Source organism: Protopterus annectens, chromosome 6.part0 (assembly GCF_019279795.1).
Source record: "Protopterus annectens isolate FY-2018-M chromosome 6.part0, PAN1.0, whole genome shotgun sequence".
Taxonomy (NCBI): domain Eukaryota; kingdom Metazoa; phylum Chordata; order Ceratodontiformes; family Protopteridae; genus Protopterus; species Protopterus annectens.
The window spans coordinates 1,169,905,474-1,169,931,934 of NC_056737.1; the positions used below are offsets into that span (position 1 = coordinate 1,169,905,474).

A 26,461-nucleotide genomic window follows, 5' to 3' on the forward strand; every position below is an offset into this window, starting at 1 on the left:
TAAAGGTCAGTAAATGTCTTCCACAGTTGACAGAGGGTGATAATTTTAACAGTTTTATACTTGAAAGAGTATGTAAACACTATAATGTTGACCAATGGCTCTGGGTACGGTCCCCAACCCCCTTATTCCATGGTAAAGCTGTAACAGCTGTTTCTAAATTGTCTAATACTGACTGTTTAAACTATGATAAAGTTAAACAATGCTTATTGGAATATTTTAAGTTAACATCTGAAGCTTACAGAAAGAAAATATGTTTTGTGAGCACAGACGCAAGGCAGATGACAGTGTATGTGATTATATTGCAGAGTTAAGCAATTTATTTCATAGGTGGGCCAGTGGGTGTCAGGTCACCACTTTTGAGAGGCTGCCAGACCTTCTGGTGAGGGAAAAGCCCTTAGCACTTTGCCTGAGGACATGAGAATATGGTTGGCAGACCAAGAGTGTAACTCTGCAGATGAGCTGAGGAAAAAAGGTATCTCTACTTAGCAACCAGGGCATCACTGCACAAGAATGGGACACCCATGGATATTAGGGAACCCATGATGGGAACCTAAACTACCCCAACAGAGTCAACCAGTGACAGGGGAAGGCACTAGTTTGGGTACACGGTCAGGACCAAGGGTTAGATGTTTTAAATGTAACCAGAGGGGCCATGTAGCATACAGATGTCCATGCAAGCAATGTGGGGGAACCAGCAAGTGGGAATAACAGTATGCCAGTGGAAAGTTGTCTGGAGACAACAGGAGTACCAGACTAACACTGGAGTTTATATCCTATCTTAGTGGATGGAAAACAGGCCAGTGCTAAGATAGAGACAGTCTCTGACCTAACCACTGTGAAGCCTGCAGTAGTTAAAGAGGAGCAATACTTGCCTGGCAGTCCACTCCAGTCAAAGCTTTAAGAGAGACTCCATTCCAAATGCATTTGGCCAGGGTTCACCTTGACTGGGAGGGTGGAAAAGGAAGCAAGCAAGTAGGTGTGTTTGAGGATACCCCTGCAGATTTTATTTATTTGCCATTTGTTAACCGGGATAGTTCAACTGAGCTAAAGGCCCCTTTTCAGTGCAGACCCGAGGAATAAACTCCAACATATAACAAAAGATTGCATAGAATCAAAACTGGATAAGTAAAAATTAAAAATGACATAATAAAGTTGAAACAGCTGGTAGGTTAATATTCACGTTGGCATTCCAACTGTATTACAGAGAACAATCTTGACAGACAACATAGCACAAAAGTATAACTATTTACATATTTACAGTGAAGCAGTTGATAGCTTCTCATTGTTCTGATGCAGTTTATTCAAACTATATACCTAAGAGATGCAACTTTTAGGGTAGAGAGAGGTGGATGGGGTGATTAGGTAGGGTCCTGGCATGGGCATGAGCTGGAGTTAGCAAGGTAGTTTTTCAGTTCTTTTTTGAAGCTGTTAGTGTATTTGATATGTCAAATATTTGGGGGAAGTTTGTTCCAGGCTTGGGACACTGTGCTTTTGTAAAGTAGTTTACCTATGTTCTTATTAGGTTTGTAAATGTCAAGAAAGAGTTGATCAGAGCTATGGAGAGTATGAGAAGGAATATAGTGGGATACTAGAAAGGAGAGGGAAGGACATGCCAAAGGTTTATTAAGTAAGGAGTGAGTGATATGTAGCTGGAATAGAAGCAGTAGCTGAGGAAATTTGAGTCACTGGAGTTGTTTTAGAACAAGGCAGTGGTGGGATTTGTACGGTTAGTTGCTGGCAAATCTAGCTATTTTGTTATATGTTTGTCCAAGTTAGATGGAAAAGGAGAGCAGGTGGTTTGTCATCTGACTGACGGTAACCTATACGTAAGGTAGCTGGAGAACTACAGAATTGTAGAGGTGAAGAGGTCGAGATCCAACAGTGCAGTTAGTTTAGAGTGAGAAACAGTATCAAATGCTTCTGAAAGATCTAGGAATAAACAGGACAACAGTTGTTTTTTGTCTCTAGCCTCTGTGACAGTATGAGTGAAAGACAAAAGGGCAGTGGAAGTACTGTGATTTTGCCTAAAGCCTTGTTGGGTGGGGGTGAGAAGGTTTTTTGAATTAGGTATTTGAGAAGCTGATGGTATACGGATATTTCAAGGACTTTAGAGAGTGGGGAGACAATGACTACCGGTCTCTAATTTGACGGAACAGTGGAGTTACTTCCTTTGTGTAGTGGTGTAGTGTAGAAAGATTTCCAGATATCAGGGACAGTAGATTCTTGGACTGATCTGTTTACAAGTACTGAGATAGGGCAGGCTATAGCACTGAAAGTGAGTTTAAGAAAGATGGGAGGTAGGTTATCAGAAGAGGGGGAGCATGGTTTTAGTTTAAGCAGACGTGATTTAATACAAGCAGTGAGGACTGGTTTAACAGAAAAGGGGGTGGTCTTGATAGTAGGGGAGGAAGTGGGGGAGAATTTTTATTCTGATCAGTGTGGGTTAGTTTGTGGCTAGATTCAATGAAGTAAGAGTTAATTAGTGAGACGGTTTCTTGAGGAGTATTTTTAGGGTAGAGGTTAGGGGTAGTAGATCCCCCAGGGTGGAAAATTTTATTAATGGTTTGCCAGAAATTTGGGGGTTGAGTGGTGGGAAGACTGCACCTCAAAGTAGAATTTTTTCTTATCTTTGTTGATTTTCTTTTTGGTGAGGTTTCCAAGTTCTTTGTATTTTTGGAGTAGTAAAGTGGATTTGGTTTTTAGTCATTGTTTCCAAGTGTCATCTCTTTTTTTCATAAGGGAGTGAGTGTCTTTCATGAGCCAGGGGACATAATTAGGTTTTATTCTAATTTTCCTTAGTGATGCTAGGAAGTTAAGTATTTTGAGGAAAGTACACTTGAATTCTAGAACTGTATCACTAAGTGGAAGGTGTTGGAGGTTGGACCAGTTAACTAATGACAGTCTATTATTTAAGGTTTCAGCAACAAAGCCGGAAAGGTTGTGGCAGTCTCTGTATAGGTGGGACCCTGGAATTTGAAGAGTGCGTCTTTCCACATAAACAGGGAGAGGTGGTTCTCAGGAAGTCAGTTAGGCTGCCAGGGTTATGGTAAGAGTCTGGATTAGAAATAAGGATCCAATCCAGGATGGAGCTATCATTGCCGTGTTTGTTTAAGTGAGTGGATGTTGTAATTAGTTAACTGAAGCCATGGATGTTGACTGATATTTTTATTCCAGTGAGTGTTGACATCCTGAAGGATAATTGTCTTATAATGTATATGGGGTGAAATCCATGATAACATAGGTTCAAGGAGGGAAATTGTATTTCCAGGAGGTGTATAGATGGCTGTAATAGCAAATTCTTTTTTTGGGGGGGGGGGGGGTTAAATGACAATTAAGAATAAGCAGCTCAGCTGGGTGGAACTCTGGCAGATGTGTAGGTATAGGTAGGGGGGATAGGTTAAGTTGCTCAGAGTATGGGATAGCCACCCCCCCCCCTTTTTTGGAGAGTCTGTCTTGCTGGTAAATGTTACAGCTGGGCAGTAACATTTCTGTGTTAGAGATGAGCGGTTTTAGTCATGTTTTGGATAGGGTTACAATATGTGGAGAGTAGTGGGCTATCCAGGAATGCAGGTCAGCGATTTTATTAAGTAGACTTTGTATATTTATTGCATATATAGTAAGGTGTTTGTAGTAGAGGGGTGTGGAGGTTGGTGTGATGTGGGTGAAGGGGATAGTGGTGGGACGTGGAGAGGTGGGGAAGCCAGGATTGGGGTGGATGTCCCCATCTAGCAGAAGAGTTTTTGTTAATACGGTGGGTTTAATATGGTAGAAATAAGTAAAGTACTTGTACTTGAGTTTAGAGGAGGTAGAAGTCTGAGTAGGTAATCTGAATTTATGAAGTTGTGTGTAGGAAATATTACACAGACAAGGACAGATTAAGAAGGGTAGGAGATTATCCTTATGGTTATTGGTTATGCAAGTGTGGGAAATGGTTGTAGGTAGTAAAGTTTTATGTGACAGGAAAATAAGAATGTAAGGCAGAAGAGTAGGGGTGTTGAACGGTAGAGGTGTAGCATGCTAAAGGAGGATGTGAATGAGTGTGTGTGTAGTATTGTGAATGTGTGTGTGTGTGTCTAGTATTGTGAATGAGTGTGTGTGTAGTATTGTGAATGAGAGTGTATGTAGTATTGTGAATGAGTGGGTGTGTGTAGTATTGTGAATGAGTGTGTGTGTAGTATTGTGAATGAGTGTGTGTGTAGTATTGTGAATGAGTGTGTATGTAGTATTGTGAATGAGTGTGTATGTTTGGTAAGCTTTCAGATTAGAAAGACAAAAGAAAGGAGTCAAGGGAAGAAAAGTGAATGACAGTAAATTAATCTGAGTTAGATTCTCTAGTCTGTCAAGTTAGGTAGAAGACTGTAGTGGGTGTTGGTTATCTGCACAAAAGAAAACAGATTAGAGATGGGGAAGGGTTATAGATGAGTAGGAGAAGCTTTAATTGGTTAAACGGGATAAAGTTGGATGGACTTTATCAAGGTGGTTAGAGTATAAATCTAGAGTAAGTGAGGGTGAAAATGGGGGTGGGGTAGGGGATCGGAGAGATTCCGAGCTAAGCGAGGGTGAATGGAGCAGGTTGAGCCAACTCATGGAGGTACCATCAGAAACAGATAGTTTGGCAGAAAGGATAAAACATCAGATCACTGTCTTATTATTATATATTTGGTTTTATAAAAAGGAGAGGGATGTTAAGCGTGGGGGAGGGGGATGGCTGCATGTAGGGTCCACTCTAAGCGTGATCACTGCTGCGAATGTCTTTAACAACATAAAAATAGCAGTACAGTACAAGTTACACAAAATCAAAGTAAAAAGTTAAGGCCAGGGGGGCAAGATACATACAAACTTAACAAAAGCAGTCTTCTCTTTGTTTTGTTATGTAGTCGTCTGCAATGTAGTGATGCTCACACATCAGGTGGTTTCTGAAGTTGGATTTACCTGGGTGTGACTTCATTTTTGAATGGGGTTATCTACACAAGAATAAGAAGAGAAATGTTATGAACAGACTGAGAAGAGATTACAAAATGTAAGAAATGAAATAAGTTAGAATAATAATACAAAAATAAGTAGGAAACCCTAGGATAGCAACAGTTAAACACCACCTAAAAGCAGACTTAACTGCTGCATAAGATATTTCACTGCACAAGTATTCAACAGAGACAATAAAAATTAACAGAGTGGAGAGAGGGAAGGAGAGAGAAGAGTAGTTAAGGTGCAGAAAGCGTACAGGGCTCAATGCACTACGGTACCCAACACTTGCATACTAACAGTGTACATGCCAGCACATCATCTAAGTTGTCAAGCATTATGCGATATTGCTAACAGAAAGCATTATGCCACATCGCTAAGACAGTAACACAGAGCAGTTGAAAAATACACACAGTAATAATTCTAATTTCTGAGAACACTCACAGGGAATGATTTTAATAATGCAGTACCTTATGTGCATGCAGTTGCACACAGTCAGGTTTAGAGACAGGCATTTGGAACTGGTAGCCTGGGTAAATGACCTTGTAGCAGTGAGCCTGAAAGTGAGCTACAACTGCTGGTAGGTACTGATGTTCCCTTGGACAGAGTGACTGCAAGGGCAGAGGTGAGTGGTAGTACCCAGCAGTGGTGGCTGGTGACTTCAAATTAAAGGAGGGCTGCAGAAGACAGCTGAATGGGTGGGGGCCAATGGGATGGGGTGTGGCCAACTAGAAAGGGGTGGAGCTATGCTCAAAACCACAACAACTGGAACTTCAATTAAATACGATGGCCTGGGTGCCAAACAGTCATTACGAGAGTCCAATCAAGACAAAATGAAGTGTAGAAGAAAAAAATATTTCAATGCTTTGGCTACATGACAATTTACTTAATATCCAGATAGAAACAGGTTGTGAGGCATGAAAAAAATAAATTACTTTTTAAATACATTACTGGAATGCCAGTCAAAATCAAGTATAAAAAACAAGCAGCACTCAACTCAAACCACTACTCCTTGCACTGCAGTTCTAATTAGAATGTATATTCAGCTTTATAAAATTACCAAGTAATATGCTGAAAGTAGCAATCTCTGTGATACCCCCACTTGTAAAAATGTTTCTTATCCAAAAGACCTGCTGCCTGACACAACTATCTACTTGTTTCATAGGGAAGACACAAACAAAGTAAAAAATGAACAACAAACAAGAAACAAGCTCAAGATAAATTCCTTAAAGGATTCCTGCACAAGTTATGGACCACGCATGATAGATTGGCACTCTGTTTAGTTTACGGATAAAGCCTGCAAAGATGACTGCAAGTCTCCAACAAAAGATGACTGCAAATCTCCAACAAATGTAATGAGTTTCTGAAAATACTGTAATCCTGTCCTTTTATTACAAATATTGTCACATGCATTTCAATACCCAAGGCTTATACATTATCTAGTTATGTAAATATTCTCTGCATGGTAACAACGAAAATGCTTTCAATGCTGATAATTCTTTAACAGTATGCTTATTAAAGCTTACTTGCATCTTACAATCTCCGACAAGCTTACCTGATGGTCATTAAATCACTGCTACTTAAAGAGAGAACTGTGACAGCATGCATTTCCTGAATAATAAGAAGCATAAATCAACAGTATAAAAATATGACAGAACACCAGAACATTCTGCAAAATCAAGGAAAGATAAAAAGCCACGGTCGTACTTGTGGTCTACCTTGGATGGGGGAATACTCTGCACACTTACACTGCATAACTGCTCCTTGCCTTCCTTGGACACATCCAGAGCCACTACAATGGGGAGTGGGGTGCAACAAGTATGTCACAATTTGAAATGTCTCTGGCTGACAGTGATGGCTCTGACACTCATACCTCTCAACTTCAGAGCAAGAAATCTGGACAAAGCCATACATAGAACTAGAAGTGGGACACAGGCCCAAAAATAAGGACAATTTTTAAATATTGCTCTTATTAACTTAGATAATAGAACAGTAGTAGGTCTTGCATTAGTACAACTTTTCTGAAGGGTATGAAATCTGAAACTCAAATGTCTGCCATTATTTTCTAACTTCAGTCTTTAATGACTTGCCACTAATTTGCCAAAAAATCACACTTTTATGAAAAACAAACCAAAAATGTGATGCACAAATATAATGTTGCCACACAATACAGCTGGGAACCTGTCAAAAAAGGGACAAACTTTTAATATTAACACTGTTAACTTGAGAATCTAACAAAATAAGAGCATGTACATGCATTTCTGAAATAAAAGTAATCTATAACTCTGATCATTACAGTTATATATAATTGTAAACCCTCCACGTTTTCTTCCAAAATTGCCATTTTGAGGAGGGATTATTAGGGGAGAGCAACATTTTGAGCCAAAATTGGGGACAATTGAGAGGTTTGGATATTCCTAATTCTACAAAGCGATTTGCACATACCTCTCAACCTCTTAATGCAGGAAATCTGGACAAAGCCAAATATATTGGGGGAACATACAAACACTACTAAAAATTGCTCTTGTATAAACTTAAGACAGTTGATAGAATAACAGGTCTTGCATTAGCATGCATTTTTCTGAAGGTTATGATGTCTGAAACTCAATGTCTGTCATTTATTGACTTCATTCCTAAATGATTTGCTAGAAAACCACAAATTTTATGAGGAACAAACCAAAAATAAGAAGCAAATATCTATTCATTCTGCAAAAATATGGACAACTGAGAGGTATAGTTCAACCGGGGTTGTCTGAGTTTGCTACCCTCCCCCCCTCACAAAATCCTGGTCGAATGGAACCTCCCCCGTAACTATTCCAATGTCCCATTCCTTGGTTATTTTGCCCCATTTACCATAAACACTGTAATGTGCCATACTGCGTTACTTCTGCAATGATTTAGATTTCATTTGAAAGTTTTCTTTTGCATTTTACAGCACAACCCCTAATAGATATCTGTTAAACAAAGTAATGCAGTCTCACAATGAAAATAGACTTAGCATTAAAACTTCTCTGCCCTTGAAACTCACATGCATTGAAACAGCACTGAAACCCACATTCAAAGAAAATACATTTTGCCAGTGGCAGATAAAGATTAACTTTGGGCTGTTTTCAAAATCATAGGCCCCTTGAACATGAAACATACACATGCTCTTTGATACACCTTCCTGACTGTATTACATTATATTCCTTGTACAATACAGTACAGTTGTTAGAGGGCATTTTAAATTTGTTTTGAACATTTTTCCAGTAAACAATGAAACAAAATGCATGCACCAATGACAAAACTGCCCAATTCAGAACATTTCCATCATAAAAAGTCTACTCAACCTTCTATAGTCCACCAGTATCAGTACATATGCACAATCTCTGAAGTAGTAAAATCCACATTAAAGAAATCTGTAACTAATAAAGAGGTTGCTGCTAGCAAACAACTTTATATGTCATTGTTTCATCTACAAATAAAGTGCATGTTGCCCTTGAAGAATAAATTGCCTATGTTGCATGCATTACAAAAATGATAAGCTAGTAATACTGCAATAGGGAATGAATGGCAAACTGATAACAGGTTCATAGTTACTAGGTATCTTTGCCAAAAAGGACTGCAGCGTCCACCACCTTTACAACACAGTACAGTATCAGCAATGCATCTCCCTACTGTGGGAGTAGAACCCACAGCCGGCTGCATCAAAAGCAAGTACACTACCTGTTGTGCTATTAACAATGCAAACAGACTTAGCATAAGCAGCACTAAACTTTTGTTCCCCTGCAGCTCTCAGCTCCTTGTAAAATCTACTTGACGCTCAGCTGTATCTCTGAACTCTGCAGCACAAGAAATCCGGAAAAAGCCAAAATTTATTGGGGGGGGGGCACATTTTAAACATTGCTTGTATAATGTTGGAAAGTTGCTAGAATAAAATGCTGTGTTACCACCATACATTTCACTGCCACGTCTTGAACCCAGGGGACCCTGTGAAAAACAGTCAGAGAAACATACCATTATGCCAAATCAGCTGAAACAGAGGAAGACAAACTTAAATGGCTACAATTTAGTGAATTCAGTTCTCACCATAGCTCTCAACCTTAGCACAAAATACGTGGACGAGGCCAATAATGGGGGAATACAGTCCCAAAAATATGGGCAAATTTCAAATATCCATGTTATAAACTTAGGCAATTGCTAGAATAAAAGGTTGTTTTACCATGTACTTTCTGAAGAATATGAAGTCTGAAATTCAAATGCGTGTTATTTTTAAACATTTGTTTACCAGGAAACTAGTCTGACTTGGAACAAAACAAAGCCAATTTTCAGCAGAGCAGGGAGAAACACTCCAGAAACATCTTTGTAAGGGATGGGAGGACATGCAGACTCCACACAGAAGGCACCCCAGCCAAGAATCAAACCAGAGAACCTGCAGCTGTCAGGCAACAATGCTACCAGTGCCCCACTGCACTACAAACCTCTGCAAGGAAAACTGAAGATACAGAAACCACAGATTTTATGAGGAACAGAACAAATATGAGGCAAAAATCTGCAATATTTTACAAATAGTAGTGGGTAGGGAATTCAGGTCCTTGCCACCTGCATCCAAGGTACAGGGTTCAAGCCTGAGTATCTCTACCCACCACTATGTGTTAACAGGGGCATTTTACACAGACACACACACACACACACACACACACACACACACACACACACACACACACACACACCTTACCTCTCTCCTGATTGAAGCAGCGAAAACACCCTTATCTCTCTCCTGATTGAAGCAGCAAAGCTCCATTGTCCGGAACGCGCTCGACCAACTTCAACGTTTCCATGCAAGCCACTCCACCATTGTCTGGAAACCAGTGCTCGACTGCAATGCTTCAAAGTCAACTTACCTGTCTCCTGATTGGTCCTGTGCTCCCTGCGAGAGCTTCGATTGGTCCTGTCTGCGGATCAAGCAGTCTGGAGCTCCTCTGTTCTGTGCGGTCGTCTACCGCACAGATTCCTGGGCATCTGCGGGGCAGAAAACACCTTCCCTGTATCTGGACTGCTGACTCAGGCAGTCAGAGTTCACACAGATTCCTGGGAATTTGTGGGGCAGTCTGAGTGTGTCTCCGTATGCGCGGAAGTCCAGTACTCATAAAAAAAAAATTTTTTTTTTAATTTTATGTTTCACAATTTTAATTTCATTTGTTTCTAGGTGGGAGGGCTGCAGTCCGATAGCACAAGCCGCCCCTAGTACCCAGGCTGGCAGTGAGGCAAAGCTGTCAGAGGATACCAGACTTTCTGTGGAAAGGGAGCTGGGAAGGGTCACAAAGGTAGAGTTGAGAAAGGCTCAGCTTTTGGACCCTACACTAACGGCCTTGAGGGAGGTAGCTAAGGAGGCACCGGATTCTCAAGGAAAAGGTGAGTCTGTATACTAGAACAAAGGGTTACTGTATAGTGAGTGGACCCATAAGGGAGGGAGGGCTAGAGGGTGAAGTAATACAACAGCTGGTAGTGCCCACAACATACTGTCTGGCACTTGTAGCCATAGCCCATGACATTCCTTTTGCAGGTCATATGGGAAAAAAGCATACCAACAGAACTTTTATTGGCCTGGGATTTCAAGGGATGTAACAGGGTACTGCAGGACCTGTGAGCAGTGCCAAGAAGTAGGCAAGGCAGGAGACATGGTCAAAGCTCCTTTGATACCTTTGCCTGTAACTGAGGAGCCATTTTAGACGGTAGCTATGGATATTGTGGGCCCTCTGAGTACACAAAGTTCCATAGTGAAGAAGTATAGCCTGGTGGTAAGTAGATTACACTATTAGATACCCTAAGGCAGTGGCTCTGTCCTCCATCGAGGCAGAGAAGGTGGCAAATGCTTTGTTATTGACTTTCAGAAGGGCAGGTTTCCCAAGAGAAATACTGACTGACACAGGTGCCAATTTTATGTCAGACCTGCTGGCTTGTCTGTGGGAGTGCTGTGGAATGAAGCACATACAGAACACCCCCTACCACCTCCAGATGAATGGTCTTGTGGAGAGGTTAAACGCTACACTAATGTCCATGGTACGAACATTTGATGACCAGTTTAAGAGAGAGTGGGAGAAATATTTGCCCCATCTGCTGTTTGCATATAATGGGGTACCCCAGGAATCCACAGGTTTTTCACCCTTTGAGTTGCTGTATGGGCATAGAGTGAGGGGGCTTTAGATTTGATTCATGATGAGTGAGAGGGTGAGTGTGAATTCCACAAAGAGTCTGTTGTGCCACATGTCATAAACCTCAGGACAAGGCTTAGGGAGCTCATGGGCTTAGCCTAGGGGAATCCGGCAAGAGCCCAACAGCAGAAAAAGGTCTGGTATGACAGAATGCTCAAGGCCAAGAGTATGCTGTAGGACAGCAGGTCATGGTGCTCATTCCTGTCAGAAACAACAAGCTGCAGGCAGCTTGGGAGGGACCCTTCAAAGTGGTAAGGAAGGTCAGTAATGTTAATTACATGATAAACCTCCTAGGCAGGGATACAAACTGTACCATGTTAACATGATGAACCCACAGCATGTCTGGGAGGTCCTGTGCAAAGGGCAGGGCTTACCACTAACCTCAGTAAGTGTCAGATGGGTATGGCAGAGGTCGCCTACCTGGGACAGAGTGGAGAGTGGTAAGATTAGGTAAGAACCTGCCAAAGTGGAAGCTATTCAGTCATGGCCTGCCCCTGTTACCAAAAAGCAGGTGAGGGCCTTTTTGGGGACAGCGGGGTACTACAGAAAGTTTGTTCTCAGTTTATAGTACAATAGATGCTCTCCTCACAGACCTGACAAGGAAAAACAGGCCCAGACAAGGTAGTGTGGAATCCAGCCTGCGAGCAGGCATTCGAAAAGCTTATAGGGACTTTGGGAGGACCCCTTGTGTTAATCAGTCCAGAGCAGATTACAGCAAAGAATTTGTTCTGCAGGTGGATGCTTCAAACCATTGGTGTGGGGACTGTACTCAGCCAAGTTTCCTCAGAGGGAGAAGAGCACCCAGCTGTACATCTCATATATAGTCTCCAACCCAGGCAGGAATGTTATGCAGCTGTAGAAAATGAATGTGCACCCATAGTATGGGCACTGCAGAAACTTCAGCCTCATCTGTATGGAAGGAAATTCACTGTGGTTACAGACCACAATCCCTTAACATGGCTACATAGAGTCAGCCAACAAAATGTCAAGTTATTAAGGTGGAGCCTAGGGTGGCAGGCATATGACATGACAGTACAGCACCATAGGGGGGTTAGCAATGCCAATGCAGATGGACTCTCAAGACAGGTTACAGGTTAATGTGCTCCCAGATAGGCCCATTTCTCTCAAGCACTGTGTTTTCAGGTCACTTGAAAAACTAGCTTGAATCATCAAAAGGTGGGAGAGATGTGACTATGTTAGATATTGCTGCTATCAGTGCCAGGAATAGGGCAGCGCATGTGCAACATATGCCAGCATAGCTAGCTGGAGTTTTGCGGAGAATTTTGTGTCATTTAACTATCATGCTGATTTGTACCGAGGCTTATGTTAAAATGTATCAAGAGTGTTAATAATAACTGATTAAAATTATATTTTTAAACAAACAATTCTGGGAGGGAAGAGTAGAAGTTTTTTTACATTGTTCTATAGCTTTCAGATACTGCAACAGATCTTGCCAGAGCTCTGAGTGTGTACTGTACCACAGTCAGGTGATCAAATGTGATGTAATTCTATAACTAGCACTGAGAGGATGAAACTCACACAGCAGCTTGTTTTGTTTTCATTGGAACCTGACATAAAACTCTATGACAGTTATCACAGACACTTAGTTCAGTCAGCTAGAAGCTCATCACCTTGCCTTGTGGAAGTAAACATCTCAGCATCTAATCTTGCCTTGCTGTATTAAGTTAGCTAGGGAACAGTTATTCTTTACACAGTCAGGAAATACAGTGAGATTTGTTAAGTATTGTTTTTCTGCATCTGTTTGAATCTGTCCAACTGTGTTATTTTATTTCTCCTGCGACAAACTCTGGTGTTTATTGCACATATATTTTTAACATTCTCATGTTTTTTTACTTTATCATTTATTATTAACATTTTCTACACCTTTCACTGTGACTGGTCTTTTAGAGCATACTTTTAACACCCTGAGAGTACTTATGCTTATTTTAATGATGTCTTGGCCACTCTGAAAAGCCTCTGCTGCTTTGGTTACACTCTACCATTAACATTAGTATTGATTTTACTCAGTATATTACCCTTGTAAGAGCTGAAGGGTGGTTGACTGGTGGCAGCATGGTTACCTTATAGTATGGGCAGAAGGGTTACAGCTAGTAAATCTGTACCAGCCTTTCCCAGGACTGTGTGTGTGTGTGTGTGTGTGTGTGTGTGTGTGTGTGTGTGTGTGTGTGTGTGTGTGTGTGTGTGTGTGTGTCAAAATCAAATACCAAGGTGTGGGTGTGTCAGCTACTTGGAACTGGGACACAGAGCTCCAAAGTGAGTCTTGTCTAGGATCTGGAGAGACAGAGTCCAGTCCCAGGTCTAGAGCATGTTCCCTGTGTGCTCCGGGAGAAACTGATACAGAAAGCTGCAATTGAACAATCTGTGTAAATCCATTACTGTTTTTAGCAACCGTCTCTCACCAGTGTCAGTGGTGAGGATTGAGGCTCCCTGATTACTGGCCTGGGGATGAGAAGCTGTCACAGCTATATCCTTTGTATCAAAATATGTGACGATATTTACGGCTGCACTAAAAATACTGGGCATTACTGATGACTATAGGTTCATAGGAAGTTACTACGCTAATGGTCCTAGGGCCTTTACAAACCTAGCTGTAGATGGTTGTCATTAGTAGAGCAATTCTATGATCAGCACAGACTGCCCCGATCCATGAGGGACACAGGCACCAGCCCTGGGGTGAATCTACGGTTGCCCATTCAATTGTCAAGGTTGCACTTAAATAGGGTCATTGAGGAGCTCTGTTTAACATGAACTGGAAGCCTATTCCAGAGGAGTGGCAATCTCTGAGAGAGATATATCCCTCTCTAGCATGTTCTGTTAAAGTCACAGGCTAAGTTGAGATCCCTGAAGCAAGTGACTCCTGTCCCATTTGATTTGCGGATGTGCAGCATTTCCATTAGGGCAGGATCAGAGCCTGCTCTGTAGGGCAGGCACAGGTTGCCTTTGAGCAGCCCACATGATACAGAGTACAGTGATAGGGCTTTCAGTCCTTTCATGTATGACATGTTTTGGAGGATCTGGATTCTCTTGGTTATAAACCTCTGCAGTCTGTCCATTTGCGGCAGGTGTCTGGTGAGGTATATATAGACTCAGGTCTGAACTCTACTTCAAACAAGACAGATTTATGGTCTGACAGTACCAGGGAGGGCAACACGCAGGGGGTAGTGCAGTGTCCCCGCATGTTGGTGAGCACTAGGTCTAGGACATTAATACTGATTGTGATGGTATAGACCAACTGTTTCAGGGCATTTGAAATAACAAAGTTCAGAAACTTCAAAGCAGTTGCGTTTGTGCTCATATATGTTACCCAGTCGATGGAAGGATAGTGGAAATCTCCCATAACCAAGGTGTTTGGTTGTATACTGAATGACTCTAGCATGTCCAGGTATGCAGTATGCTTCTTCTGGTTCAAGGCTGGGGACCTGTAGCTAGCAATAATGTGGTAGCACATTTTACCTATTTTTATTTGGACCTAAAGTAGTTAAGAGCTGTACTGTTTCACCCCCCTGCTTCTCTAGTACTAGCCATATGCTCTAGTGAACTGACATCCAACCCTTCCATGTCCACATCTCTGACATCCATAGTAGTGATGAAAGGAAGTCTAGAAGAGAAAAAAGAGACATTTCAATGGTCTACAAAGTCTTCTTCTTTCGCCTTTTTCCAGTTAGGGGTCACCACAAAGGATCACCTGTCCGCTCATGACTGGCAGTAGAGTTTTACGGTGTTGAGTTGCCAGCCCAGTGCCCAACCTTCCACGCAAAGTCTATGAACGCAGTTCATGCTTCCCCTACACCGATGCCATCATGGTTAAAGTTTATATCTTGTCCTTGGTGACACAATCATAGGTGAAGTGGTATTTTCAGAAAGTTTATCCTCCCACAAACTGCACCTGCAAATATTCCCCATCCATAACCCCTTTTTCCCATTTTCACACATGGGACCGTGGTGTCACGTCAACCATGACAATCATCTAAAACCAAAGTTTATACTGCCAATGTTGAAAAAATGCAGTGTGATACTGTGGACAGGTAAGAAAAATAATATTACAAACACATTTTAAATTCCATTGAAATAATGCTGCTAGTAGACAGAGAATGTGAAGCTGACCAGGCTTCACCCTGGAACTGGTTAGACAAGTCTGAACTCCAGGGTATGGTTCGGAAATCATATCACTCAGAACAAAACATCCACGAGTATATGTTGCCCATCTATCAGCATACTCAGATGACTCCAGAATAATAACATTGTTATGTTTTTCTGTAGAACTTCAACGTCTCCCATTAACCTTAGACTTTTCCTTTGATTTATAAACTGATGCAAACTCAGAAGTAATAGAAGAAATGTCAAACAGAAATTACTTACTTTTATTTATTTTAGCATTTAACCAGGTAGGCCCACTGGATAAAAGTATCCCTTTTCAAGGGCAATACAGGAATATCATCTCGTTAAGTGATTTGTTCAGAGCTGAACAGTAGGCAAATGGAGGTGGAAGGAATCAAACCCAGTATCTTCAATAAAGGAAACCACTTATTAACATTTCAGAGCCTTAATCCTGTATGATAACTGCCGTGTTTCGTCCAGTAAATACTAATAACATTTTAGCCATCCTTGCTACATACTTTTTTATCAAAAGAAGCACCATGTACTGTGATCTCAGCATTTTGCTCTTCCCAAAGCAAAAAGGTGATACTGCTTAGTATAGTTAGGGGCTGTGGTTGCCACAAACACACTTGATTGTGATTTTTTTAAGGGGGAATCATTTATCCTTAGCAAATGAGATAAAACATACTTAAAATCTGCAGCAGGAACTCAAAAGTAGGAAACAATTAAGCCTGCCCAGAAAAGCAAAGCATAAGTGACACACAAACCAGTGCAGAAATGACAAAATGGTTGTGTCAGTGTAATTATCTGCTTATCAGGGTGGCTTACCAAGAATTCTTGCACACATTTTCTGATCTGAATGTAATGATCACTATACCATTCAGAAAGTGCATCTACTAACCTTTCCTCATGTCTTCATCGAAGAACTGCTGTAGGATTCCAACACAAACTTTAAAAGGTTATCTGTTAGGAAAAACAGAAAATATACAACTTTACAAAATGTTCAGGAAGGTTCAACAGCTTGCATTCTGATAAGCTGAAGCTAGTACCAGTTACAACAGCCTCTCATAAATGATGAAGGTGAACATAATTTATTTCACTAATTTTATTTTACGTTTGTTTACTGGGAAAGTCCGACTGGACAAAACTCCTTTTTCAGCAGAGGCCCAGGGAGAAACGCTCCACAATTAACACGGACAAATATTCACATTTGCATAAATGGACACCAAATATAATGCAGAGTATTGTCCACAATTACATTTAAAACACAGACTAATAAGCATACATACAGAGTCAAAAACAAGAATAAGAATAACATAGTAATAAATGAAAAAGATCAATAGATATCATGTACAAAGGCATAAATAAGAGGCTCAGAAAATGTGTTTTTGTAATGCCTTACAAAAACATTTATCTTTTCAACAGAGCTTGAAACGCAAGTTTACTGTGATTGTTGTAATGATCTTTTCAGTAGTGATTCAGTTCACACACTCAAACAGTTATTTACTTAATCAGACTTAGGAACTTGCAGCAACCAACCACCAAAACACAAAATGAAAAATTAAGTCACTGTTATTCAGTATATGAGTGAACGCAAATTCACTCCTGGGTTGGAACACAACAAGTATAAATACGACTCTGTCATTGTCCATGTTGGTGTGAATGACCTGAGATGTACCTCCCTGGACTACATGAAAAGAGACATGGAAGAGCTCTCCAATCTTGTAGCCCAGGCAGGTATGACCCTAGCCCTGAGTAAAATTCTGCCATCACCCAGAATGATGCCACAGTACAAGGACAAAATGATTGACTTCAACAATTGGCTAAGCTTCTGGTGCCATTCTAAAGGGATCCAGTATCTGTCTGCCTGGGATGACATGGTCGACAGACCACGATGATTTGCCAGAGATGGCCTGCACCTGTCACCCCTGGGATTCTGGATACTGGCTAAGGTTCTTGCCAAACCTATAGTGCCTTTTTTAGGCAAGGTTCGAATGACAAATTCACCACCGTAACAGGAACAGGCAAGCAAAAACTGAGGGTGATACTAATCAATGCTAGAAGTCTAAATCTCAAAATGCACTCACTCGAGGCACTCCTTAAAATGAAGAACATCGATATCTGTGCAGTGACTGAGACCTGGTTCAAGGCTCCAGACAGCACCCTTGCACTACCAGGCTATAACTCATACCACACTTTTCGGCCATGTAACCTGGACCGGAACACCAAAGGCGGAGGTGTGTCCATATTTATTAAGGATATCCACACCTCCAGGCTAGTTGCTCAGTATAATGCAGCCGAGGTTATCCAAGTGCAACTAACTCTGGGCAAAACTGCAATCCAAATTGTAGCTTGCTACAGATCACCCACCATGCCCCAGGATTCCCACTCCTCTTTTCTTGATGTACTGGAAAATATTAGGGTTCAACCAAACACCCTAATAATGGGCGATTTCAACTAACCCACCATTAACTGGGAAAACTACTCATGCACCAACTACTTCGCTCAATGCTTTCTGGAATTCATAAACTCCAATGCCCTGGATCAACTTATCCACATCCACACCCCCACCAGGGGCAACAATATCCTAGATCTAGTCATTACCAATATGAGTGACCGGTGTTCCACACCTGAGGACAATGCCTCATTGGTCCGATCCGACCATAAGCTAATTACTCTAGATAGCCACATCCTGCCTCCACCCGCCATTAAGGAAACCATGGTAAAAAATTTCTCCAAAGCCAACCTCATTCTTCTTAAGACAGAAGTGGTGAACTTCATGACACTCATGGAGATGGACAATACAGTTACAACTACTGAATCCTACACAATTGCACTTTATAAGCACTTACATGAGTGCATGGATCGTGCTATCCCAAACAGAACCAAGACGTTATCCTCCAAAAAAAGGAAGCCAATCTGGTGGTCCCCTGCCATAAACAAACTGTACAACAGAAGGAAGAAACTCTTGCAAAACAGAATAAAATCCCACGAGTAGAGGAGCTCCCTGGTCAGCCTCAGTAAGAAGCTGTGATCCCGGTTAAAATCCAAAGCTAGTTACGAAAACAAAATCGCCACTGATTCTAAAGACAACCACAAAGCATTATATAGCTATGTCAAGAATCTCAATGGCAACACTCAGATCTGCTCTGAGTTACAGCACAATGGCACTAAATATACAGACCCAACTGATATTGCCAACATCCTGGCAGATAGGTTCAGTGCTGACTTTACCCCCCTCTCACCCCCTAAAGAGCCCATCTCTATACCGGAAGAATGCAAAGTTCCTGTAATCACGGCTGCACAGGTAAAATCCCCACTCTCCAAAGCCAAGAACACAGCATACATGGCACTAGACAACATCCCAGGCTGCATTCTACAAGAACTACAGAACGAACTGGCACCCCACCTAAATACCATGTTCAATCAAAGCCTCACCTCAGGCTTTGTGCCTGCTGAATGGCGAACAGCAACGGTTATCCCACTCCACAAGGGGGAGCCACCATGGACCCTGGGAACTACCACCCGATTAGCCTGATGAGCCTGGTCTGCAAGGCCATGGAACGTATCATCATGGAACTTATAAACAAAGACATTGGTAATCTCCAGACTCTGGATCCCACCCAGTTCAGGTTTGTAAAAGGCAGATCATGTCTCCTAAACCTGATAGACTTCTTCGAAGCAGTCACCAAAGCCGTAGACAAGGGTTAAGGTGGTTCACACAGCCTATTTAGATCTTGACAAGGCTTTCGACACCATCCCCCACTCTGGAATTATAGATAAACTCACTAAACTAGGTATAAATCTCTATGTCACAAGATGGGTTGCCAACTGGCTCACTGACAGAACCCACACTGTGAAAGTAGCAGACTCCAAATCCAACTTCAGACCAGTGACAAGTGGAGTACCACAGGGTTCAGTCCTGGGTCCTCTCCTGTTTGGTATTTACTTCTCTGAAGTACAGGCTAACACAGAAGGTCTTTGGCTAACGAAGTTCGAAGATGACTGCAAACTAGGAGCCATAATTGAAACTCCTAAAGATGTGGACATCCTACAAAAGCGCCTCACTGAGACAGATGCCTGGTGTCAAAGCCATGGCCTCAAGCTCAGTGCCAAAAAGTGCATTGTCATCCCCTTTGGTAAAAACTCTATACCCATGAACTACAACATAGGCGGTAGTATACTTAACACCGAAAGTGTGATAAGAGACCTTGGGACACAGTTGGGCAGTAGTCTCTCCTTTGATAATCACATCGCCATAGTAGTCAGGAAATCCTTCTACGTGGCACACCTCATCACAAAAGGTTTCTCATCCAGAAAAAAAAAGGTCATTGTTCCCCTCTACTCATCACTCATTAGACCCATTATAGAGTACAATGCCCCTTTTGGTATGTACCTCACAAGACATCTACAACAACTGGAAAGGCTGCAGAAATGCCTCACAAAGAGGATTACTGGCCTCAAACAGATGCCCTACGCAGACCATCTCAAAAAAACTCCAGCTTTACTCCGTCACATATCGCCTACTCAGAGGTGATCTCTGCCTAACATACAAAGCTATGTCAAACCCAGAGCTGTCGGACATGCTCCACTTAAAGAAATTCCAATCCCTCCGAGCTACACCCTCTAGGGACCTAAACCTTGTCACCACAATAAACAGAACATGCCGGAGGGATAGATTCCTGTCCCAGAGACTTCCCATACTCTGGAATAAACTACCTATCTATATCAAACAAAACTCCTCGTTAGCACTCTTCAGAAAAATCTTGATGATTGGATGGGAAATAGGAAATTCACCCCGGGGATCACCTCTGTGGCTCTGCTTGACAGTGGCACAGGAAAATAATTTTCTTGGGTGGCAAAAGCCAGAGTACCTTTTTGGCTGGGCTTGTATAGGCCCCAGGGCCAATAGCCTAGTACCTACCTATGAACCTATGAACCCATGTCCCTCCTGGACAGAGGAAGTTGGTATTAACTACCATAGACCCTTACCTCTGCAAACGTCACTCACCTAACCACAGACAAGTGGGGTAACTTGGGACAAATATTGCTAGGCCTGTAAGGGCTCTGCTGCCATTAGCCTACTAACCTTCTATGAACCTATGAATCAAACCAAGTTGCCAAAGAATTATTTAAGAGTCTGAAGAACATTACAATTCTTTGTAACATTTTGTAAATGATGATGTTAAAGGTGTGTGTGTGTGTGTGTGTGTGTGTGTCTGTGTGTGTGTGTGTGTGTGTGTGTGTGTGTGTGTGTGTGTGTGTGTGTGTGTGTGTGTGTGTCTGAAGTAAAGCTGGAAAATGATGTAGTACATAGTCTAAAAAAATCCCTAAATGATTAAATGGCCACAGGGCCTCTTTTCTGGAACAGAAATCCCCAAGCACTATTGTAAAATTCCTCTTATGACAAACAATTTATACTTTAAGCAGTTTGGTCTCAATGTCTGGTGATATGAGAAGGCTGTATAACACTACAGTGAAACAGTGACTTCTCTACTGATGCCTTTAGAATAGCAGAAAAGAATATTGACTGTCAATAAGACTAAGAACATTATTAAAGTTCAAGTTCGTTTTACAGCTAAGGAAGGTTCAATGAGACATGACAAACTAGATTATATACTTGAAGAGCTACAAATAGCGAATACAGTTTACCATGAAAAAAAATGTGGAATGGCAAATGCAAAAAAGGGATCGCATCTTACTGAAATGTGACAGTCTAGTAACTAAATATGACACAAAGAAATCAGGGATACCATTGCAGATTTGACAAAACCCTCTTAATTCACCTCTGAAATAACTACAGTCATTGACCATCATGACAAAATATTCTACTGAATATCTCACCTAGGAAAATCTGCCAAGCAGTAGTTCTTATTTAACTTGATAATCCTGTAACTGCACCACAAACCGCTGTCTTTTTTCTGCCCACTGTATTCATAACATAATATACAGTCTGTGTGAGCACTACACTTGGTCTACATACCTGCCTCTGTTGAAATTCTATCTTCTCACTGTGTCTGCTCTTTGGATTACTGTAGAATTTGGTCATTTCCTGCATGTTAGCTTCATTGTTTAAGCTGGTTACCTCTTGCATTTCATGTCCATTTTGTGATTTTAGTAACCTGCGAGGGTTAGTGCTGCTCTCTGGTGGCAGTTGAGAGGAGCCTGGTCAAATTCTGTGCAGTAAACACTTTAAAAACCTTAGATTGTGCTACCTGTCATTGGCCAGGGGCCATTTCACCTGTTCACTGACTATATTGATCCTCTATAAAGGTACTCAGATTTTGCAAAGCTTGGATCCATGCAGCAGCTTTTAACAGTTCCCTGTGTAGATGCAGACACCTAGAACTGATATTTTCCCTATAAAACGTACAGTTGTATAAAATCTTCCCATAACACTGTTGCAGTATTCTTAACATGAGGGTTCCCCTGTCAAGGGCGGCCTGATAGCCGGTCAGTATACCAAAGCCTTCAGGTTGTTATTGATATGCCGTACATCATTCATATCCTCCCCGTGTAAAACGTAGGGCATAAAGGTGACATCCAGAGGTATCATTCTCAGAAATTCTTTGCCACCAGTCCAAACACCATCTTTGATTGTCAGCCTAATCACCTGAGTCATTGCTGGTTACCTAGCCATTCAGATATGTCAAAAAACCCCAACAGAGCACTTATCCTTTTTTACTTTTAGCATTTGTGTTGTTTTGGGGTTTTGTGTCATCCAGAAAGGGCGAGTGCCAGTGTGGAAAACAAATTCCTAATAAAGATCGTCACAAGCAGTGCTTGTTTTGTTTAGGAGCTCCTCGCGACCATACGTCCTGTACTATGCCAGGCTTTTGATCCAAAGACCTTAAGTAGTTGTCTTTCCTCCCTCATCATTTATCTTGGAAATCAGCATCTAAATCTTTTAGCGAAAGATGCCATGTAGGGTACTTCCCGGCCAGAGGGTCAACCATCTTCAAAGAAGAAGGCCAAAAAAGTCAGGTCAGATTTTTCATCTGGGCCTCCTCCACCGGATGCCTCTCTTGAGGCTGGCTAAAGCCCAGAGTATTGTCCAGTCTCTGTTCTGGATTCCACTGCCACAACTGGTTCGGAGGCTGGCATGGATCTGACTTATTGCATGAATCCTGGGTTATGTTTAACCAGAGAGGAAAGGACAGAGAAAGACTATGTGCAAGTGGAATGTGGCTGGGAAGAATTGGGTAGTCAGACAGCATCTGGTTTAACAGGAAAGGAAGGTTTCTGAGCAGCAGGGGTCTGTACAGACATAGGTGGGGGAACACTCCTACCACCCTTCTTGCCTTTAGGAGGAAGACGAGACTGCCTTCTTACAAAGGTCGGTTTATTACGACAGTTTCTCTGGAACTCTGGCACAAGGGAAACAAAAATATGTTTCAGATTCTGTACTCCTTGCCTTTCTCCTACAAGGACTTGAACAAATCTCATATACCGGGGCCAGAATCTACCTGATCGCACATGCACTCAAGTCACTGGACCACATGTAACAGTATGACTGAGTCATAGTCCATTTAGGTGTAAATGCCCTGAGATGTACCTCCCTGCTCCACATGAGGAGAAACATTAAGGAGCTCTTGGACTGTGTGTCTCTGGCTGGAATAAGCCTAGCATTGAGCAGTATTCTACCTTCATCAAGAATTATGCTACACTATTTGCAGAGATGACCGACTCCAATAACTGGCTTAGCTTCTGCTGTTATTTTAAGTGGGCAATATTTGTTGGCATGGGATGATATGGTCAACAGACCACACTGCTTTGCCAATTGCTCATACATGTCAAGCAGAGTGCCTCTTTGGCTCTCTTCAAAAAGAACCTTGACGATTGGGTGGGAGAAAGGAAATTCACCTCGGGGATCACGTCAGTCGCCCTGCTAGACAGGGGTCCAGGGAAGTAAATAGTGTGGGAAGAAATAGCCAGGGAATTGTTATGGCTAGGCTTGTATAGGCCCTAGGGCTGATAGCCTAGTACCAACCTATGATGGTCTGCACCTGTCTCCTTTAGGTTTTGAATGTTGGGTAAATCACTATCCTCCCCCACTATGAATTTTTAGGCAATGCCAAACTGACAAACCTTCCAACACACCAAAACCAACCCATGAGAATCTAACAGTTTTACTGCTCCATGCCAGGAGTTGAACCAAGAAACCTTGCTCCATCTAGGCTTTCCACATCCTGTTGAATGCAGACATCTGTGCTAATACAGAGACATTGTTTAAAGCCATGGAGAGTACCCTGGAAGTGCAGGGCTCCAATGCCTTCCACACATTCAGGTCAGCTACTACACAGGCAGAGGACCACAGATGGATGCGTCTCAATCTATATCAATAGTAAGTTATCTCAATGCTGGAGAAACAGGGTGATATACTTGAGCTTCTCCGTGTCCAAATTACTATAAAACATTTTCTAAATTGTACAGGATTAGCAGGGTCATGGGTTTTACTTTTATTTCAAAGGCCCACCAAATGACAGTACTTCTTTTTGTCATTTATCCAAGACCTAGAGAGGTGTGGAACTGTGAGAAACTAGCTTTTCAAAAAAGAAAAGGAAAGATAATTTAATTATTTTAATTATTTCAATTGTTTAAATATTTAAGTGCACTTATAGTGAACTTGTGGTGATACGGCTATGTACTTTTCTGCTCTACTCCATATGATTGCATTTTTTAGTTTGTTCTGGGACCTTAGTCTTGTATTTTAATTAATAGTTGTGGGAAGATTGTGTTTCTGCATTATTCAGCTCTTCTATTTCCACAAGTAGAATTACTTATGAAAGCTATCTGTTTCTACTTTAAACTCTTCTGGGTCAAAGTCTTGTAGCTTAATTCACAGTGGCAGAATGTATACAGTACCTGATTTTTGCCTATATCACTTACTACTGCATTTTTTTCATAAACAGTTATGCTGGTAAATTCCTACATAGTCTAGTACCTTAAACTGTACTACAAGTTTAACAGTGACACTTCACAGTAAGAGGTTCACGGTTCGATTCTCAGCTGGACCACCTTCTGCGGGGCATCTGCATCTCCTCCCTGTAGTCGAGTGGGTTTTAAAGACATGCAGGTAAGTGCATGTGCCTTCTGTGAAGGTTGGGTGACGGGCTGGCAACTTGACATTGTAAAAACTCCACTGCCAATCAATCTGCAAACCGGTGATCTGCTGTGGTGATCCCTGACCGGGAAAAGCCGAAAGACATTGCTTTTTTATTTACCTGCTAGCATTCTGTCTGCCCAGTCCCCTACTAACACATTAAGCTAAAGTTTCTGAAAGAGCTCCAACATTGTCTTTGATTGGATTGCTCTCTAGCTAGCTCCTATTTATAGGTTCATAGAAGGCTACTAGGCTAATGGTCCTACAGTACTTACAAGCCTAGCCATATTTATCCCCAGTTGCCCCAATTGTCAGTGTTTAGTTGAGTGAAGTTCACAGAGGTAAAAGTCTATGGTAGTTAATGACTTTCTCTGTCCAGGAGGGATATGGGCGCCACTCCAAGAGTGAATCTGTGGTCACCCATCCGTTGATCATGGTTGCATTTGAAGACGGTTGGGAGGGGCTCTGGCTCACATGAATTGGAAGCTTGTTCCAGAGAAGTGGCAGTCTCTGGTAGATTTATCTACCTCTCGACCTGTTCAAGTCAGAGGTTAGGTTAATATCCCGGGAATGAGTAAGCCTAATGCAGTTTGATTTAAGAATGTGTAGCACTTCAATCAGGGCTGGGTCAGACACTGCCCTGTAAGCCAGGCACAGGTCACCCCTTAGCAACTGAGTTCATATTAAAAACACAGATGTTTATTTACCCGAATACCTAAACGCCGACACATATTCCGCGAACCGCAAATACAGCGAACGCCCTAAACCGTGAAATTCAAAAACTTGAAATATCATACTTGTCCCATCCCACCACCCGCTACATACTACCTACACAAACAAACTAAATAAACCACATGCATACACTTACCAAAACCCTACTTCTAACCCTAAACTAAACCCTACTTCTAACCCTACTCTAAATCTTGCATATACCACCATGTATGCACTTAACTTAACCCGCACCGTAACCCTAAGGTCTGTAACTATCGCACACTTACCATACGGATCTAGATCGCAGAAGGTTCTACCATGACGATTCGACGTTTCGGATTTCACGCTTACGGACGATCAATGTTTTCGCGATTCGATGAAGACATGTCGGCGTTTAGGTGTTTGGGTAAGTAAACATTCGTGTTTTGAATATGAAACCTAGCAACTTGTAGGAGACAGAATACAGTGACAGTGCTTCTGGTCTTTCTGCGCAAGACTTGTTTTGTGTACCCTGTAATTTCTTGGTAAGAAACCTCTGTGGTCTCTCCAACTGTTGCAGGTGTGTGGTGAGGTACACATAAGGGAATATTGTACTCAATTACTGTCTGATGAGGGCAGAGTATAATGGAATTATAACATCCTCAGATCTAGATGTGATGCCATGTGAAAATCTCCTGGACGACTCATCCCTTGTTTGAAGGAATGCAGGTATGGAGGGAGCTGAACAAATAACTCAGCTTTCAATGACATTGAAAATTACCTTTTTGACTCGCAACGTGTTCTCAACCTCAATAAAACTAAACTCATGCTCTTTACCAGTAACAAACTACATGACCACCCACCCCCCCTTTATCATCTACTCCTCCAACACAACTATTATAGAACCAGTGGAAGACACTAAGCTCCTAGGGGTGACCATCAACAACAACCTTAGTTATTGCTATCAAAAAAGTACACATCAAGCTAGGGTCCCTCTATAGAATCAAGCCCTTTCTAACTGACTCCGCCAGAAATGCCATATCCAGAATTCACTCACTTTCCGCTCTGCTATATTCAATCACCACTATTCATAAACATTAGAAAAACTGATTTAAACAAATTTGAGTCCGGTTGTATAAAAATAGCAAGATTCGCTTCAAACCTCACATACAGATCACACCAATGCACCAGGTAAACTGGCCTGAACTTCCCAATCTACTCACCTTTAACCAATTAATTTTCACTCATACCATCTTCCACCACCCAAACAACTGCCCTGCTCTCAAACTCCTAGTTCAGCCCCATTCCTGCCCTAGATCACAAAGACCTTCTAAAAAAAAATAATAATAATAACCAAATCAAACAATAGCTACAAAGACTCCCTCTTCTCAAA

The 26,461-nt window shown here is 41.8% G+C and overlaps 1 protein-coding gene across 5 annotated transcripts in view; it reads right to left on the bottom strand.

Annotated features, from left to right (window-relative positions):
• Positions 1–26,461, bottom strand: part of TANK (TRAF family member associated NFKB activator) — a 1,995,915-nt gene that overhangs the window by 1,516,028 nt on the left and 453,426 nt on the right. For 4 of the 5 annotated variants that reach the window (XM_044074789.1, XM_044074784.1, XM_044074787.1 and 1 more), the window contains exon 2: positions 16,177–16,238. The gene's annotated coding sequence lies outside the window, so the exon portion shown is untranslated. Of the gene's footprint in view, positions 1–4,836; positions 4,965–16,176; positions 16,239–26,461 lie in introns of all 5 variants that reach the window. The other variant, XM_044074785.1, reaches the window with a different exon arrangement.